General features: G+C 45.2%; 1 protein-coding gene across 2 annotated transcripts in view; it reads left to right on the plus strand.

The window, feature by feature from the left end:
* Positions 1-17,344, plus strand: part of syt1a (synaptotagmin Ia) — a 113,270-nt gene that overhangs the window by 39,846 nt on the left and 56,080 nt on the right. Inside the window, exons 3-4 of one of the 2 annotated variants that reach the window (XM_062382439.1) lie at positions 6,691-6,760; positions 15,424-15,518. The gene's annotated coding sequence lies outside the window, so the exon portion shown is untranslated. Of the gene's footprint in view, positions 1-6,690; positions 6,761-15,323; positions 15,343-15,423; positions 15,519-17,344 lie in introns of those variants that run through there. The other variant, XM_062382440.1, reaches the window with a different exon arrangement.

Genomic DNA, 17,344 nt, shown 5'->3' on the forward strand with positions numbered 1-17,344 from the left:
CAGGCGTAGGACGGCTTTGATCATCCGGAGCCGGAGCTGGAGCAGTGAAATCACAGCTGAGACTATTTTCTTGTGATGCTAATGCAGCACAGGCTCATTTTGTGTCTGCGGGATGAATCCATGAACAGTCCAAAGAGGAGGGGAGACTCTTAACTTTTGGAATATAAACCTTTAATTTCACAACTAAAATGGTGTCGGGCTTATTACAGAAATCCATAACTTCTATATGCAAAGATTTTAGTTGTGATGGTGGCGACAGTATATCATGTGATGATAAAAGCTCCTCTACATTCAAGGCTATAAAACTGGTTTAGACTCATCTCATCTATATAATGTGGAATTATTCCAATAATGAGATATTTGTAGAAGATGATAATCTTCTCTACTCAGCTACTTCGGCGTGATACATCCAAGACGTGCTGTAAGAGATGGACCAATCACAGAACACAGAGGCAGCTGACCAATCAGAACAGATTGCATGTTGTGATTTGCTGCTTTACTAATACCATTTATCTGAAAGAGGCTCAGCAGCAGCGTACAGTGTAAAACACATGATGCTTATTTCTCTCCAGGATCCTGTTGTTCGGAGTATTTCAGAGATTACCGCCCATTGTGCCTCTCCCCCCCCGAGGTTTCATGAATCAGCAAATGGAATTGACCATTTACTCTCCCATGATACTCCACATGAAAAAACATGTCGCCGGTAGAACGCAGGTGCATCTGGTGCTTTGGCTGCCGTGGCCATGGAGACGACAACCCCCCCCCCCCCAACCCCCCTCCCACCGTTGGCCTAGTTTAGCCGGCCTGCCCTTCAGCACATGAACATGAATCCAGTTCATAGACTGCAGCCCTCCGCGGAGAGCAGACGCACCTGCTGACACGTGATGATTCACATTCTGCTGCCACGCACCTGAGAGCCGGAGAATTCATGATCCGTCAGACGTCACTTAGTCATCCTGACGTCTCGTAACGGACGAGGAGAAGGTTGTTCTGACATCCTGCACGGTGCACATCAAGGGCAGGGAGGCATTACTGCCTTCGTGCTGGAGAAATGGAAAATATGGAAGAAAGTGAGCAGTCTTGATGAGAAGCACAAAGTAATATAGGGCTGTTTTTGTCATTAAATCCTAATATTAATAAGGGTTGTTATGTTTCAACCCGTTTGTTTTGTGCAGATTAGCCTGAATTATTTTAAATATAAAGTCAAATTTTGTCGATTGTTTTGCTAGTTTATGTAAACAAAACATCTCAGTTAAGTTCATAGGGATTTTTAAAAACGCTTCATGATGTACAAATATCTTAGGAGCCTTGTATTGTAGCTTATGTTCTCTGATATGTGCCGATATGAAAACTGTTATTTTAAAGAATAAACAATGTAGAAAAAGATGGGGATTTACATTTAACCTTAAAAAGAATGGTTATGGGGTTTCAATAGTAATAGCAAAATTCTATGTGAAGCACCACACCGACATGAATTCACCTCTGGGTTGTACAGTGCGCTTTGGGCCATGTTGTGTTGTTATGTGTCCTCATGTGGGTTTTATAGTCGCATGTTTTTAATCTCCTAGTGTCTCGTTGAGTTTTTCTGTCCCTGAGGAATATACAGAGGCTGAATATCTTGAGTGAAGCGTTTTTTATCTTACTTCACTGTATCCATGTTCAATCTCTTGTTTACGATAGATCAATCTCTCCTGCTCATATATTCCATCCTTGTAGGGATTCAGTGAGATGCTGCAGGCATGTGTATGACTAACAAGTCATTTTACCACAGTCATCTATAAGAGCTTCCAGTAAAAGGATAAACCTGTGAGGGAAATGACAGAGAAGGAGATAGGAATCAGCCATCCTCAGTCAAGATGGAGCCCACTCTCAAATGGCGGTCTGCCAACCAAGCGCACAGCTCTCTCTCTTCCTCCAGCGACTGCACAGCAGACCAGACATATGTCGACATCCATCATGATCATATGTGACCTAAACCGGTCCAGTCCATGAACAATGTTTATATAGAGTGTGTAGCACAGCTGTAGTGACACAACAAACATAGCTGGGCCGAGCACTGGCTTGTACAGCGGCATGGATCTTCCACATGAGAACAGACACGGGTTTGAGGAACAGGGATTTTATGTTACATCACAAATGCTGCTCATATTTACAGTCTACTGGCTATATAATATATGTGCATAAATAAAAGTAAAAAAGTCATAGTAGAAATCGTAAAACACATTTTTTCCCTCGCTCCATGAGCGTGGTGTTTTATATTCAGATTCTATAAACATATTCCATGAAGACAGAGTATCTGTGACCTTGGGGCTATGAACACACATTGCCTACGTAGCCAAAGCATCAGAGCTTCTTCCTGCGTGTAACAGAACTTGGTCGTTTTCCAAATACTATTAAAAACACATCAGAGAGCCACGCTGTGGTTCGCCTGCCATGTTTCCTCATTATCAGGAGCATGGGAGCTGTAGTTTATTTTATATCCACCTCACACTCATCGCTTGTACTGCTAAATACAACATGAAGGCTCCCAAGGTGAATCCAAATCCTCTAGATCGCCCCCTGGTGGCTGGCTGCTGTGTATCTCATAAAGCTGTCTCCTCCTTGTTAGCAGATGGGACTGAAAAGTCCATGTAAATAATTTTTCCCTGAAAGATGGTTCCTTACTTTTTAGGTATTTCTTATCACACCGCTGTGAGTACAGGTTTATCTTCTCACTAAATCTTCTTTAAAGATTCTTAATAACTCATAATCGGTCGTCACCCTGCTGTGGCCTGAGGAGCGGCAGGTATTTGAGAAGCTGGTTCACAGAATAGGACTCATGTTCTGAGCTCAGCAGATTCCTGCGAGCCGCGTCTCCTCTGCAAAGTTTCTTCTCCTCGCCGACAGTGAGTCACCCCCAAAGCACCTTGACACAGGCGGTAAACAAGCCTGCCTCTGTTCATCAAGGTAATCGTGTTTGTTCAGAGGGCAGCGTCTGTGCGGGACAGCTCTCTGCCACCGGGAGAAAGGTCCAGGCTGGAGATATTGTGATCCCTGTTTTCATGTCTTTGGATAACAGACGGGGCGGCGGCGGCCCTGCAGCCTCGACATCTGTGCACACAGAAATGTGCGTGAAGCTGAAGGGGGGCCCACAAAGCTGCAGCACATCTGTGGGAGGTAGAAGTGAATTTGCACGGAGTGATGCAATGAACTCAAAGTTAAAATCAAGCCTTTTCATTGAGAGGACGGAGTTCAAGCGTGAAAGGACAGAGAGAGCAGGAAGGAATTTGAGGTTATTGTAGGTCAATAATTCAAGCTCTTTTTATTTGGTTTTATTTATGCTCCCTTATTGGTATTCCTCAGGCTCTGTTTAACCCCAACCCCCCCCCCCCGCCACCCCCCCCACCCCCACCGTGACAGTGAGCAGCCGTCAGAAGCAGAAAGAGAGCGTTGTGTTCCTGTGGTGTCAAAACAGAATAACTCATCCACCGAATCCACAGCTGCCGCAGAGTCGGTGTTTTTACCGAGGTGTAGCATGTTTCAACCACCCAATTCAAGTTCTGTGGTGTGATGAAGTCTGGCAGGTGGCTGCTGTGGTGGTGGTGGTGGTGGTGGTGGTGGTGGGGGGGAGGGGAGTCATGTGGGAATACTGCAAACAAATAGAAGTGTAAAATGGATAAAATCGATTCACGAGTCTTCATCTACAGCTTAACCCATTTTTATTTCATTTTGAATTAGTTCCACTGTCAGTTGTCAATCTCGCCGCAACATTTATTGTTCGACTCGATGTCGATGTATTCAACGAATCGAGCGCAGGGCCGAGTGCAACGTTATTACAAACTGCTGCCTCTGGATGACAACAAAGGGTTAAAGAGCGCATGTGGCAAATAGACAGGGGGGGGGGGGGTCTGAAAGAAAGGAGTGGGAATGGAATGACAGCGTGCAGCGCGTTGGAAGTGCCAGACGTCTTATTTCACAACGTCTCACCAGCTGCTGAATCCAGGCAGCGCTCTTCAAAAAGTTTCAGTGACTTTCTTAAGAATTTAAATAAAAGAGGAAGATTTAGATGCAGAGAGTGTATCAGCTATGTGAATCAATGAAGGGATCTAGAGACATACTGGACACTGGCTTTTAGAGATGATGCTTTAAATATCTTCCCTGTCTGACCATGGGAAGTGTCCTCCTCCGAGCAGATGGTCGGCCGGGTGGACACCTTTACACATGGAGATTTGCCTTATGTATATGTGCTGCACGGTGGAAAGCATGGTCGTTGTGAGGCATGCAGGGAAAGCAGTTACTAGGCGCCTCATTGGCATTTTCGTAGTAATAACTAATAATGTAATGTAATGAAAATGATTTTAGATGTTGTACTATGCCTCAATAATTTTAACATTGAACATTTAAAGTGGGAAAGGCTTTTCTTTGTCTTGGTTACTAACACTGCTGCCTCAGGCTATAAGCTAATATGACTGCAGGTTTGAAATACTTTGTATTAATGTGTGAAGTCTTTACAAATAGATTTCTATTGTAAATAACTGACAAAAATAACTGTCAATATTCTAAATGAGCAAATTAGATCTACGTCTACAGACTCTGTTCAAATGAGAGAGCTGTGCGTCCCCACCATCGGGTGTAAAACATTCATGAAGATACACATGACACAAAGCACATTCTGCAGTGCGTGTTTTTCTTTTTAGAACACTCCCAAGTTGTGGTTGTGGGAAAGTGGTGCGCACGTTGTCTTTGTGTCTCCACATCATTTATACATCTGGAGCCGGCTGACAGATCTGGGGCTCTGCTTTCTGCCTCGCTGCCTGCCAGAGCGGAGGAACGCTCCTCTGAGTGGCAGGTTAAACTCTTCAAGGTCAGCGTGCTCTACAGCTCACCCCCTCAGTGTAGATTACTGTGGTAATATCTCTCCTGTCGAGTTCCTTCCATCCCTCCCCCCCCCACCTCTGGTTCTGTGATCCAAAGATTGTGTCCTTGCCTCCTCAACGTGTCATTACATAAGCTCCTGCCCAGGTTGTTGAGCATGGAGATTGCGCTGCGCATTACATTTGCCACGAATGTCATTTCTGCAGGTGAAATCTGAAAAGCCGGTTCGGGGAAGGGTTCAGGAAGTGGTCGCATGATCGCAGCCTCGGACAATTGGCCAACATCTGGCTGGGCTCCATATTCCCAACAGGGATCTTTTTATATTCATCTTAGCCTGTGATCCTAGAAGCTAGTGTTGTACATGTTATTAAAAAGCCTAAAGTCTCCTGAAAGGCTTCGTCAGTAGTTCAGCAGATCACTAGTACAAACCTTTTCTAGTAATAACACAAATTAAAAGGATGAACCTGAATATGAGCAGAATATGTCATGAAGATATATGGTGTGACAGAGCAGAATCAAGGTCAGTGGGTCTATATTGTCCATGATTGTCCTTTAAAATGAATGAGAAGTTAATGATCCAAGACCGTGACTCACACACGGCTAAATATCTGTGAGATGTAGGTTGGATTTTCCATTCAGTTACTTTCTGCCAGCTGTGGCACGTGGAGATAAAACAAGACTCTTCAGAAAACATAGACATGAAATTATTTAGATGTTCCATAACCTCAATTTCCTTAACTCTTCCTTTCTATTCAGAGATTGTTTGTCTTTTTAAAGAATGAAGTGAGTCTCTATTTACCCCTTCCTTTTTAAATGTACCATCTTGGAGCTCTTCTGGGCAGGATATCAATTCCAACTAATTTGGATTTTTTAATTCTTTGCAGAGAACAATAGTCACATTCATGCCAGGAGATGTAAGACCATGATAAGGGGGAAGATGTACAATTACCTCCAATCAGAGAAATATTTTAGAAGAAGCATTGTTATCCTGACTCCCAGTACTTTGTTGTTCGAAGTGGTAAAAGTGACGAGCAGAAGGATCGGAGGAGCAAATGTGAAAACACAGCAGGAAACAGGAGCTGTGTTCTCTGAGGGAACTCGTGCAGATGGCTGCTGAAAGTCACAAAGGCAAATACTCGACTAATATCACGATGACATGGTCGCTGTGTTCCAAATCATGCTATTTGTTATGCATGCATATTTAGCAGCGCATTTGAAAGGATGACGCGTCGCTGACTTGTGCACAGGGATTGTAATGGGGCAGCCTGCTCTCTCTCTCTCTCTCTCTCTCTCTCTCTCTCTGAGATTTGCATGGTGCTGGAAAGTTTCTAATATCAAGTAAATATACAACTTATGTGATTTTCTATGAAAGATGAAATGCAAATAACAAGCAAAAGGTGTCTGTCTCTAGTGGAAATCATCAGCTATTCTCTGCACTGGTTCTTCCACATGTGGCTGTACCCTGAATGATACGAGAACAGTCCATCAATAAAGGATATCCCCCCCCCCCCCACACACACACACACACCTCTGATATGCATAGATTACTGAGCTGATGGGACAATCAACAGGGGCAGAAGATATCGGTTCAATTATCTGCATCTAGTTTGTGGATACAGTTGTTGGAGCCTTTTGATTAATCCTCTCACACTGGATATACAGTGGACTACACCTGACCCACAACCCTGAGTCTGATCCTGTTAGTTACCACAACAAGGGACGATGTGAGGACACCCCTGGCTGTCTCTCCTGGACAGTTTGAGCAGTGAGTTGTGTTACAGACGTGTTTCTCTTTCATTTGTGTTAACCTTTCTGGTGTTTTTTCATCTCCTCTAGATCTGAGTGTCCGTGTGGGAGTGAGGAGGCGTTTAATAGAGAAGCTGCAGCCGGCGTCATTGAGTAAAAGGTGAGTCTCAATGGAAACATCTGTTTTTTACTGCTTCCCCTCAAGCATGTCCACATTTCAGGGCTTCAGTCCATAGATATCCATTCCCACCCTACATCATGCTGGGTAAATACAAAGTGATTCAAAATGGGTGCACTTGATTATTAGATTAGATATAATTAGAATATTTTCCTCTGACTTTTGACTTGATTATGGAAGATGACGAGTCCTGACCTTTTGTATCTGGATAAAAATGCAACAGCATATGTTTGAAAGTTATTTCCTCTGAGTGGATATTTGCATACCATATACAGTACGTCCACTTGTCAGCGTCCAGGCCAGAGGACAAAATGAATCATGTGGAGTCTCCTGCTGGACACAAAGACACAGGAGGCATCTTGGGACTGTTGTTGTTCCACTCCAACACGCAGCCACATCAATATTAATATTCAAATGTGTCGAAGTGGCTGCATTAATGTGAGATTTGTAAGTAAAAGTAAAACATTTATGGAAATAAAATACTAAAAATTGTTCATGTTGTCAACAAAGATGACAACAAAAGGGACTGAAATTCAGACCAACAGGGAAATGCACTTTATTTTTAAAATTTTAAAATTATGAATGGTGCATTAGGAGAGATTAGAGGGAGCCACAAGCAGAGACGTCACTCAGACTCTGACAAATGGGTTTTGACACAACCTGGCTGCGACTTTTGTATTTTATCGCGGATTCAACCCACCGTTATCCTGCACGTGCCATAAAACGCCATCCTCTCACGCCCCTGCTTCTATGTTGAAGTCTGCATTCAACCACCACTGCTGGTTCGGGTTCAGTGCTTATTGACTGAGGCGTGGTGAGTGATTCTGGCCTTGTTTAATCCCATTTTGTTTTGCGAGCGTGGAGCTCGAGCCTCCTCCGGGCGCGTGCGAAGGTGGAGGCATAGCCGGTGTGCCAACTGGGGACCGGGAGAGCGGTTCAATTTTTCATCCTTATCGGCCATGACATATCCAAAGTGGCAGAGTGCCGTCCGCAGGAGACGGAGTCTGGCAGCGAGGGAGGATAAGTGAGGAGCGTTCAGCTCAGATGAACTGGGAGCAGTGTTTCTCCCACTGCCTTCCCCCGTCGAGAGCAGGATCTCAATTCTCTGTGCTAAAACAATGCAATTCACCAGTGTCCATTACAGGTTGTGCCTCTTTATAACTGACTCCCCTTCAGGCTCATCACTGAGCCTGAGGATAAACACAGGTTCAGAGAATAGAGAGTGAATTAGACTCCTGCTAACTCTATGGTTTTAACTCAAATGAAGCTGTTACATCCACCCTATACCCCCCCTCCCCCTCCATCTTTCCCAGTAGCTTACACAGACTTGAGCCCTCGTCACACACTGTTTCTTTTCGACTGAGGACATCATGAGATTTGTCATATTTGTTTAAACCATCTGTCATTATAATCACATGTGAATTTTCTCTGTTTGTTCAGTGTGTGTAGTTAGTCATATGATTCCACTGCAAATGATCCAGTGGGTTTTTATTAGGACATAAAAGTGAAATCAAATCAGTTATCATCGATACTTCTTGTTTGATTTCTGGCGTGATTGTTTCTTGTTTTTCTTCTTGTGAATGCACAATATTTCGAGTTCTCTGATTAAACAAGTTTTATCGTTGAGTTGTTGTTTTTTTAAATCCAACCACTAAAGACACGGAGGTATTAATATTTCTATTTTTCTTTTGAAAGGAGGAATCCTGTGTGTTTGAGTGTGTGGAGACTGTGAGATCTGACCTGTCACATGGAAGCAGTCTCCGTGATGGAGGACTGTGAAGGGCACTGTCAAGGTGACTCCTGCTGGTGGTGAACTGGGGGTGGGTGGGGGGGTGGGATGGTTGGTTGGTGAGGTGTGACTTCACAGAGCCTACGTGACTGGGAGATTTACCCCCCCCCCCTCTCTCTCTCCCACTTTCCTTTTGCTTTCTTTCTCACGGCTGAGATTAAGATCGCTCGTTGTAATTGTTGCTCTATGAGTTGGACTCATTCTGCCGAGGTGATAGCATCACAAGGTGCCGGGGGGGGGGGGTGTGGCCCCAGCTGCTCCCATGTTCTCTGCATGTTCCAGTGGGCTGCGGTGGGAAGGCAGTGGCACCTGGCTATGTGATGTCTGTGGATCGACTGGCTTCTGGAGAGCTGCCAGTCCCCCCAGCTTTCCTTTGTCTCCCTCCGGTGAACGCGGCAATGTGAAAAGAAAAGGTGGTGGGGGGGGGGGGGGGGGAGAAATGAAGAAAGATTAAAAAATACAAAAGGAAACCGCCCCCTGGGATTTGAGGATTTTGAAAAAGTTATTTTTACACCTGGCGTACAATAAAGGCATCAATCAACTTCAACAGACCTGAGAAACACATGGCGGAGTGCCACCCCCCCCCCCCCCCTCCTCCCCCCAACCCAAAGCACTGCTGCCTGACAGACTCACTTCTTAATGAGCAGTTGTGCCGCCACACACTGTTCCATCTAACCCAGGACTGCTGTAATCACATAGAAAAAGTATAACATCCACCCAAGACCCTGTGACTCTATTCACTTTTCACAGGTTTCTTAAAATACACAGCTTTAAGTCAATTAAGTTACTGTAATTGGAGTAGAATAGAATAGAGAATGCAGGTAATTACACAGTGATTTCTTCTATTCCTGGTGTGGAATGTGCTGCTCACGTGTGTGTCAGTGTGTGTCTGTGTTGCATGTGCAGCTTGCACAGAGTGTGTGGCAGCTTATGGATCCGTTGAATAAGGAAGCAGCAGAAGTTGACACATCTGGCGAGCAGAGAAATGCTGTCATGAATTTAGAATAAAAACAATTCTGACAAACCTGAAGCTTCAATGTTGTTGCTGATGAATTCGTCGCGGAGCAGAATGAAACTCACATGGATAATAGTGGACATGTTCTTATTGTTATTATTACCTGACGGGAACTCAGAGCGTATTCATGCATTGCATCATGGGAGTGGTCGTTGGTTTGCATGTCAGTTTGAGCAGAAGAGCGAGTGCTGTTCGGTGTCAGATCGTGACTTTGTGTGGGAGCTGCTGCTGCTCCCACTCATCTCTCTCTCCCTCCCGCTCTCCCTCTCTCTCTTTCTCTCTCTCTCTCTCTCTCCCTCTCACTCTTTCTCCTCTGTCTTTTTCCTCGGTCTAAATCCGCCGGTCTTTGACCCCGGCTCTCTTCTCACTGAACCACTAATCTACTCTCTGTGTCACAACTGTCCATAAAAGAAATAGTGAGTTTGCTCCGTGATTAAATCCTCTGTGCAAAGTCAACATAAGTCAGAAAAGCTCATTTCCCTCGTGTGTGTAACCCATGGACTGTTTATAAAGAGGGACATGACATACTCATATTGCTTTCCCCCCCTGGTGGCGGGCTGCAGTATTACTCATAAACCTTGCCTTCTCCATGTTAGCAGATGGGACATGGACCAAAATAAAAGGTCAAAATTAATGTCAAAGTATTTTTTTCTCAAGATGGTTTCTGTCATTTTTCTGGCTCTTCACAACATCTTTTATGACACAGCTTCAGTAGTTGTTGAAGTTTTCCGATGAAGCTGTGTGACCTTCTAAAACAAGGTTAATACATGGAAAATGACATCAATAATGCATGTGCATGACTTTTTCTAACACTTTGTCCGGTGATGAGTGGACCTGCAGGTGGTGATGTTTCCCGATGAGATAAAACAAATTTGGGTATTCTGAAATTTCCCTCTCGCTGACCTGGGAGGCTTTGTGTCACTGGGCAGTGACGGGGCTTGCTAAGGTAATTTAATTATCAGACCCTCCATGGGCAAAGGTAATTACTGCCCTCTAAATCCCCACTAATCCCCCTGCTGAGTCCCCTATGCAGACTAGTGCTGACTCCTCAATTCTATCCAGGACAAGGGCCCTTCCGAAAACCCGCCCTGCTCGTGTCTGCTCCTCTATGGGTTGATTCCTGTGAGGCGTGTGCTCTCCATACTGTACTGTGTCTGTCCAGAGGGATCCAGTTATCAGCCCCTGTGGATTCCCCTCACGTTGCTTCCTCTGCTTGCCCCATGTGTGGGAGCCAGGGGTGACTCTCGGGTCAAAAGGGGCCACTCCTCTCTCCATATGGATGTAATTATCACTGCTGGGATGAACCGGCTGTGGCCTCTGTGAGCAGGGGTGACTGGAGTGAGAGGAGATGGAGACGAGTTAAAGGCGACTGAGCTTTTTTAATCAGGAAGTTCTGTAAAATACGAATGGTTATTAGCATCCTTCTACTTATTTGTGATAACGGCTTATTTCAATTGAAACTCTTTATGTGTCAAAGCATCATCAGGACACACAAAATCTAAACCAAACTTGACAACGTAATGATAAAAAACAAAAACAGAAACCCCATTTTGAATAACCACATATGGTCCTTTAAGAACCTATAACCCAACCCAGATGTTAGCTGTTTCAAAATGGGAATGTTCCCCCTCTGGCTTCCTCTCCCTCTCCTCTAACCTCAGACATCGGCCAAACATCTGTGTGACATCAACGCCATTGGCAAGTGTTCCGAGCCCCCGCAGGTGGTGTGTAACTGTGTGTAACTGTGTGTACTGTACGCCCTTGTGTGTATGTGCGTGGGTGGGAGTTTACGTACAGTATCTGCACGCACGCATGTGAGTGACGGAGGCACCGGGCAGTGGTGAAAGCAGCACCTGTGTGTATTCAGAAAGAGTTCTCTGAATAGCTCCATATTTGAACAGCCACTTATCCGCTGATAAAGCTGTTAGTGATTCGTGGCAGCTTCCTGCCTGCGGTGGAGAGGGAGGGAGGGAAAGAGAGAGAGAGAGAGGGGGGGGGGGGCGAGGACGAGTGGGAGAGTACCGGAGAAAGAGAGAGAGATTAAATGAGAGCATCAGCTGTAATTAGGGCTGCTTTCCTCTATTTGGAAGTATACATCTCTCTCTCTCTCTCTCTCTTTCTCTCTCTCTCTCTCTCTCTCTCTGAGAGAATTAACTCTGGACACTCTGGGCGGGCGAAGCAAAACAACTTGAACGCTTTAATGGGCAAACAGTGAGATTTAGCCAATGTCTTAAAATGAGTGTAATTAATCTGGAGAGATGCAGTTGTCCTCGGGTGTTGACTTTGTAAATGACGGTGCAGGATGCTTTGCCACGTGGGTGGAGATCGGGGAGATTGTTGTTGTTTGTGTGTCTGCTGGTGCACGTTGCATCAGGGCCGCACACGGACACAGGATCGATGTTGTCAGACGTTATCAGCCACAGGCTGAGAACCCAATTTTTTCTAGACTCCACTTCAATAAACCCGGCTATCATTTGCCTTCAGCTCATGAATGTTGTTGTTTGTGTAAGAGGGCTGCTCTTTGGATTCTCGAGGACGTGTGCAGCTCTCGTTGCTTTCAGGTTTCAGGGCTCTCGTTCTCTTGGACAGAGGTGTGGCCGAGTCGCCTTTGAAATTACATGTCTATCATTTTAGATGGTTTTGCACATGATTATATTTTATATCTCCTTAATATTGGCCAGACCTTAGTTGTCCTTGTGCAGATATTGCGGAGGAAGAACCTTGATTGTAAACCAGGGTTTGGCAGAATCAAATCTATATCAGTGATTTTGTTTGGCAGCAGGATTAACAAAAGCATTCCCCAAACAAATGTAATGTATCCTCACGTCCTCTCTGAGTAAGAGTCCGTGGTGTGCAGTGCACAGGGTGACCATTCAAATGCTCCTGACATTTGGGAAATTGTCCTTTTTGTTCACCCATCTCTTCTTATTTCCCCACCTTGCCTCCAAATGCCATTTCGTCCCTTTCCATTCCTCTTTGACCTCGTCCGTCTCACCGCTTCCTCTCTCCTCTCGTGTTCCGCTCAGATTCACCGCTGAGAGCAGCTGCTTTGAGAAGAGTTTCTCTCTTAGCTCTCCTGTTCATATCCCTCCTTCTCAGAACTTCTCAGAAATAGAAGTGATGATGCAAGTGGCCGTTTCAGGCAAAGGGCAAACTGTGTGTTTGTTTTTTATTTAGTAGACGAGTTAAGAAGGAGTTAACTTTTGTTTGGTCTTAAACTGGCTTTGTGGTAATTCGGTTCAGTTTCAGAATATTAGTTTATCAAGCTACAGTGTATTTGTAGATAAATCTACAGTTTAACATAATTATGGTTTTTAAAAAGGTCATGTATGTATGTAGGATGAAACTGCACTGGTTGTTGGAGGCGTACAGCTGCAGGGTGGTTGTTCTAGTTTGGCTCTTTATTGATGTGAGGCTGTCAGTGTTATGGGGTTTCAACACTTCCCCATTCAGAGTTGTCAGTCAAACAGTTCCAACATTTACTGACATCTTTTTAGTAAAGTTTGGGTTTGACTCTCTTTTTCCTATTTTTTCCAAGCTCCGGTCTCCATCACTGCTTATACAAAATGACCAAATACTTCGTTTATCTGCAGACAAATTGTCGGCCCCAGTATCTTTTCTTCAATTCTCCAAGACAGCGGAGGCACCAGTGGGGTGACGCTTTAATAGCTTCTGAATTCAAGACCTGCCACCGATATCAAGGTTTCCATTTAGCAGAAAAAGAACATGAATTCGCCACGCCAGAAAATAGGATGTTCAAACAGCGGAGAAGAAGATATGCACAGCGACGCGAGAGCTCGGTGTTGTCCTCAGAGGACAGTCATCTGTACCCAGAGACCCAGTTCAGTCATTAGCGATTTCACAGCTGCCTTCGTTTTTTTTTTTTTTCCTGTTCAGAGCGCCGTTATCTCAAAACAACTCAACGAGCGGAGTGTTCACTCTCCTTCTCTGAGAAGTTGTTTGGGCGAAAGAAAACTATTATCTCTGAGACAGTTTACGTTTGTAAGCAAGATAAGCTCAGAGTTGTCAGAGGTGTGTGATTTCCAGCCTCTAGCTGTGACAGCAGATGGCCTCTGCAGTGCCACGTGTGGTTAGTTGACTCGGTTGGGAAGGAAGACAGATATTCTCCATGGAGGACGTCTGCGCTTCTTTCTCTGCTCATTAGGGTTGAACCATGAAACTGCTGGACCCCAAATGGGTAGCGGCCACATCACGCGGTCGCACAACACGCGACGCACACACAGAACACACAGAGGCAGTGAACCAAAGCGTATGTACGTAGGGGCAAGCTGTGCAGTGTCCAGACAGGCTGTTAGCTGGTAATCATTAACACCGGCTCCCTGTTTGCTTTGACTCACTCCCGCTTGTATACGTCTCTGAGCCTTTCATACATGCGTGTTGTCAACAGGACCACGCGTCTCATTGTGCTTCATCAGCCCGGCGCACACATGTGCACAAACACATTTAGCATCTGTTCACGCCCGCAGTCACATTTCTGTCAGATCTACAGTGTAGCTGTACAGTGTACCAGAAGCAGGTATATTATTTAAATATATATTTATTACTTGTTACTCTAAGAAGCTTTCAGACTTAAATACAAAGCAAGCCTCTCAGTTGCAGTATTGATTTTGATAAAGATAATTTACTATGATAAATAACTGGACAGCATCACAATAAAGACGTCCTGATTAGTATAATGCATTGAATCTACTTAAGTTTCCAGCTAGTATTAATCAAATCTTCGTTTTTTAACCTAAGATTGACTCTAATGGATAAAACTGAAATTATGAGTCGGCATAAATATTTGCCTGAGATAACAGGAACTCAAATAAATGTCCATCTGGGATCTTGGGGAGGATGTTTTCTTCTTTTCCATTCTAAGAAATGTCTCATTCTTACCGGTCAGCAGTGGCACATTGTCTCTCCAAGGGTTAGATTTAATCTAAGATGTATCTTACCTGAATAATCTCTTAAACAACCAACATGTGTTAACATATGATGGCTGGACTTGTTGTGCTCGTGTGTTGACCTCCATCGGCTCAGGTGCTATCGGGCGTCACTGAGATTCCATTGGCTCGGCAGATTTTTGCTGCCAGTCGTCCTTTGCCTTTGCATCTGCTGCCCCCTCCCTGGGAGAGCCGAGTGCCACATGTGGTCGCACGGCGAGCCGAGGGGACGCCAGGCAGCTCCTGAAGGCAGAGCATTAGCATACATTTACTCTGGGAATGCCCTTGACTCGATGTCTGAAGAAGTGGACATGAGAAGCATTAAATGCACCAGCAGGACCTGAGGAGAGACAGGGTTAGGGGGAGTGGGACAGAAAAGATGGAGAGACTCAAGAGGAACAAGTGGCAGGAGAGCATCGGATGTTATTAGGCTTTTACAAGGTGCCTTGTCTTATTAAAAATGAAATAAATAAACCACAAAGCAGTAATAAGTTTCCTGATGACGTGTGGAAAGACACGTTTGATACTAAACCTCCGGGGGACATGTGTTGTCATGGAGCAGAAGGTGTGAGTGGATGGATGGAAATGTCAGAAAATAGTGAGTCGAGAGATGGAGAGGATGTGTGTGTCTCGTCTGACAGAAGAAGAGCAAGTGAGGGAGAGATAATTTGGGGAGGGGACTGGAGGAGGTGGGCGGGAAGAGAGGAGGCAAGTTTCACGGACACGGAGAGGCAGAGAGAGAGAGAGATAGAGAGGAAGAGGGGGGGAAGGAACAGCGAGCAGCGAGCTTGCCGGAGCTGTTGAGTGTGTGATCGTGAGTGCTTCTTGAGCCGTCGTGTGAAAAACAGGAGGACATTGCTTTTTGAACCTTTGTTTTTTTTTCTTCTTCTCAAAGTGTCACATCGAGCTCCAGAGGCGAAAGCAGAACTTGTCCAATCCCTCTTCTCCTGGGATTGTGAAGAGGACCCGGGGAAGCCAGCGTGCTACCAGGTAAGAAGCCTTCCACAAAGAGAGAGAGAGAGATAGAGCATGAGAGGATGTGAGTGTGGAGCCGGTGATAACGTGGTTTTAGTGGAATCTCACGACAGCTCTTGTTTGTGTTGCTGCTTTGAAAATGATCCGAGTGATGCCTGATTGAAATGGAGGAAACATGCTGCTTTGGATGTGTCCACATGTGTTTGTGTCTCTGAGTGTGTGCTGCCATCAAACACGGCTCACAGGACACTGTACTGTATATGTGATTGGAGAAGTCGGCTCGCAGGGAGGAAGAGGAGGAGGAGGAGGATGAGGAGGAGGAGGAGGAGGAGGTGTCAGATGACAGATGACAGATGACAGATGACAGATGTCAGGCGATGTCAGAATATCCAGGACAGGGTTTTCTTAAAATAAACACAGAAGATCAGATTCATTTGTGGCAGGAACTGGAAAGAGTGCAAAGACTTTTCTTCCTCACTTTCTTGTTTTACAACTGTTCCTTTTCACCTTGTGTTGTTTAATACTCACACCTCAGGTCAGTTCTCCTGAAGTATCTCTTCCACTCGTGCTTGTTCCTTCTTTCAAATCCCAATAATCGGCGTGCGAGTAACTGTTCACACGTCTGCATTTACGAGAAGCTGGATGTGTCTTCGTGGCTCATTAGGATCTGTGAGCGGCAGGGATGAGCAGACCGAGGGTCAGGCTCGATGAAGTCGTGATTCCCCAACAGGAGCAAAGTACAGAGCAGGGCTGTGCAGCTGTATCAATTGTACTATACGGCTGCGTCCTGCAACTCTGGGTTCTCGATTTGTTTGTCATTTAATGAGAAGTTACACGCTAATCGAATCACTGCTCTGCCTCTCCTGCTGTCTGTCGCTTCCCCTTTGTCATCTCTTATCTCCTCCTCTGTCCCTCTCCGTCCTCATTATCCCAGATTCGACTGAAATGAACTAGTCAATCTCTCCTCCTTGTACCGCCGCTCGCTCCCTGAGTGACATGCAGTGCACTAAACAAAGGCGAACTCGTGAGGCCAGAGGCTGAACAAAGCTTCTCCATTCTCTTCTCTCATTTAGAAACACGGAAGAGGTCGTAACAACCATCACACAAAAACCAATTGAGTTGTATTTTCAGTTCCAATTTTTTTCTCCTCCTACAAGGATCCACATCCACATTCACATCCCCTCTGCCTTTTGTGGCTTCTTCTCGGAAACAGGATTTCTACGTCCAACTGTGGATCTGAACAAATCCGCCAGCCGCTTGTATTTCAAGCCATTGTTAACGTTACACTCACTCGTGAAACCTGGAGTCATTTATTCGAGCTCTTCCTTCTCTTTGAGGACACCGGATGATTCACTGCAGCCACTGGCAACGTCAGGCGATTCAACAACTAGTGTGTAGCATGTGTGTGTATCCAGCTGTGAGTGCTCCCGCTGCATCAATAGTTAATGAACGTCGCCGGGCGCTCATTCACACGGCCCATTCACTCCGTGGGTTTGTTTGTCTAACAGCTGTTCCGCTTCGACTGACACGCACTGTACTGCACCACTATGGAGCTTAAACACAGCTCTGTCAGACCCAGGCAATATGCTGACCTTCACACGACCTTGCAGTGTGACAGTGGGTGATCTGGGAGTTATTAAGGGTTGGTGACGCTTGGGAGGAGCGACTTGTCTCATTAATTTGATAAAACAAGAGAGGGAAGTGGAATGGAGGAGGGGGAAACACAGTTTTATCATCAAATCTGTTCCTGTTTCTTTGGAGTAAAGGGAACATATTTGTAAATGTTCATGCTTTTCCTGTATCCGCTGTTTAACGTGCTCATGAGCTCCCAGTTCACTCCA

The sequence above is a fragment of the Platichthys flesus genome, chromosome 23 (assembly GCF_949316205.1).
Source record: "Platichthys flesus chromosome 23, fPlaFle2.1, whole genome shotgun sequence".
In the NCBI taxonomy this organism is placed as follows: Eukaryota; Metazoa; Chordata; class Actinopteri; order Pleuronectiformes; family Pleuronectidae; genus Platichthys; species Platichthys flesus.